The following is a 2684-nucleotide window of genomic DNA, read 5'->3' as shown; positions in this document are numbered from 1 at the left end:
GGTTCAATCCCCCAGCACCACATGCCAGCCAGCCCCGCCCCCTGGTGGGCTGAGCTGGCCACACACACAAAATAAATGAATAAATAAATAATAAAAAAAAATTAAAAAAAAATTACAACATGCTGTACTAACATGTACACTCCTAAATATTTCTATACTTTTGATTATTGCAGAGTTGTGGAGTTAACACTTCAAAAAATAAAAACAAAATCAGCAAAACCACAAGTCAAGCATTTCAAGCTCTGGGAATACTGCTAATGTGTTTTCCACCAAAATAAAAGCATTTATATTGCATCAGGAGAGTATGGGAAGACACCTCCTTACAATCTCTTCAGTACTGGACGCTGCAGTTTCCTACTGCGCGAGTGTGTTACTCGGTAAGTGGTTCTGCTAGCTGGACAAGATGATACACAACTATAATCTCAGCACTCGGAGAGCTCAAGGCAGGAAGATTGGAAGTCTGAACCAGGACAAATGGCAAGGCCCTGTCTCAAAATAAAAAATAAAAAAGGGCTGAGAATATAGCTCAACATGAAAGCAACCACATTCAAACCCCAGTACCACCCCTCCCAAAGACTATGCCGTCTTGCTGTTCTTTCTTTTTTTTTTCTTTTTTTGGTAGGACCAGGGATTGAAATCAGACCCTTGTGCTTGCCAGGCAGGCACTTATTCTACTGAGCGCTGTTCTTTCAATTAGTATTCATTTGATTATTTGCAAGGAAAACACTTTTGTATATTAGCCAATGTTTTCTCTTTTGAAAACTGATTACTTCCCCCATTTAACTGTAATAGTAATGATGATAATGTATTCATTGGTTTGCTCAACAAATATTTACTAAGCATTCATCACTGCTGATGCTGTGTTTTGTTTTGCTTCATTCGCAGTTGTGGGGATCAGGGCCAGGGCACTGGGCATGCCAGGCAAACGCTCCACCCCTGAGCCAGCCCTCGAACTCTTCTGAATCCTGAGGATCTAGATGTGCTCCTCACGGAGCATCCATTCTAGTGGAGGGAGAGGGCCATAAACTAATGAAGAAGCAAACAGCCAAAGCATCAGAGAGTAAAAAGTAGTATGGAGAAAAATGAAACATAGATGGGTGAGTTAAGACGCAAAGTGCTCCCGGGAAGAAAGACCCCAGGAAGCATGTCCACATATATGCAAAGGATAGCAAGGCCTGGGTACTTGGATGAAGGAAGCCACCAAGAGGAAGATGGGAGGTGATGTCTGAGAGCTAGTGGAGAAAAGTCCAGAGAGAGCAAGGCCCATAAGCTAGTGACCATATGTAATCTATCATCCACACTGGGAGACTTATTTTATTTTTGAAACTGGTTCTTAGTGTGTTACCCACACTGGTCTCAGCCAGTCTGAGAGATCTTCCTGCCTCAGCCTCCTCAGTGCTGGGACTAGAGACATGCCCCATCCTGGCCAACCACACTGGGAGGGTCTAGAGTGAAAGGTGGGAGAATGGTCTACTAATAATTATACTAGGTCAACACATACAATCTGGGACCACCCTAGACAAAACATGACATGCTCTTGTCCTACTGGTAGCCCTTGTGCTTTTGGAAGTTTCTGAGCAGGAAAGCAATGTGATCTGCTGAGCTCATTCTGCTATTCTGACAGTAGGTCAGAGGGGAGCAGGGGAAGAACGAACAAGAAGGGACCTGTTGGACGCCAACAGAATCTGGGCAAGAAACCGGGCTCTAGATATGTTGAAATTGTAGCCAAAGGTTTATGGGCAGGTTGGATTTGGGCTATGGGGAGAAAGAACAAAACAGACAAACAAAAACGGAGTTGCCATTTACTGAGATGGAGAGGGCTTTAGAGAGAGAAGGTTTGGAGAAGCAATTAGGCACAGGTCAAATTTGACATGTTAATTTTGAGGTGTGTGTCATCTACAAGGGAGACCGCACTGAGTAGCAGTCGGGATGTGAGCCTGGGGGTCAGCTCTCCGCTTTTATTTGATGGTTGTCAATGTAGAGGCGATATTTAGAAGACTGGGTAAGTGTTGGGGAGAGCGAAGATGGTGACGGAGCAGCCACCGCAGTGCATGGGGAGCCCAGGAAGGGGTGTCCCAACACGCGTTCCGAGGGAGAAAGAAGCGCGTGCGTTAACCACCTGGAGAGGTCAGGTCAGAGGAAGGCTGGAAAGATTATTAAATTGAGAAACAGGCAAGTCCAGAGGGCGCATGAGAAGACTTTTCTAGTGAAAGGTGGGGCCTCGGCTTAGGTGTAGAGGGCTCCAGGGAGAAGGGAAGGAAGAGACTGGAAGTAGCGAGGATGCGGCCAGCTTTTGAGGAGTGTCCCTGGAAAGGGACAGGGAGAAATGAGGCAATAACTCTACAGATGAAGAGCCTGAAGTTTAGGAAGAAAATAACTGCTGAAGGCCACACAATAGGTAAGCGACAGACCCAGGGACATCTGTCTCCCGAGGCTGGATACTTAGCGCTCTTACTAATTACTTTAATTGGAGCATTCATGGGCATTTTGAAACTTAGTGCATATGATTCAGATGTGATATGCACACGTACCACGTCCCCAAGGCAAATGTAATTTATGAATCGCAAACATATGCTAATGAAAAAATTTTTTAAGTTTTATTTTTGGTACAGGGTCTTACTATGCAGTTCGGACTTCTAGTGATCCTCCTGCCTCAGCCTCCCCAGTGCTGCGATGGCATGTGA

The sequence above is a fragment of the Octodon degus genome, unplaced genomic scaffold (genome assembly GCF_000260255.1).
Source record: "Octodon degus isolate 3935 unplaced genomic scaffold, OctDeg1.0 scaffold00029, whole genome shotgun sequence".
NCBI lineage: Eukaryota > Metazoa > Chordata > Mammalia > Rodentia > Octodontidae > Octodon > Octodon degus.
This window is presented reverse-complemented; position numbering follows the sequence as displayed.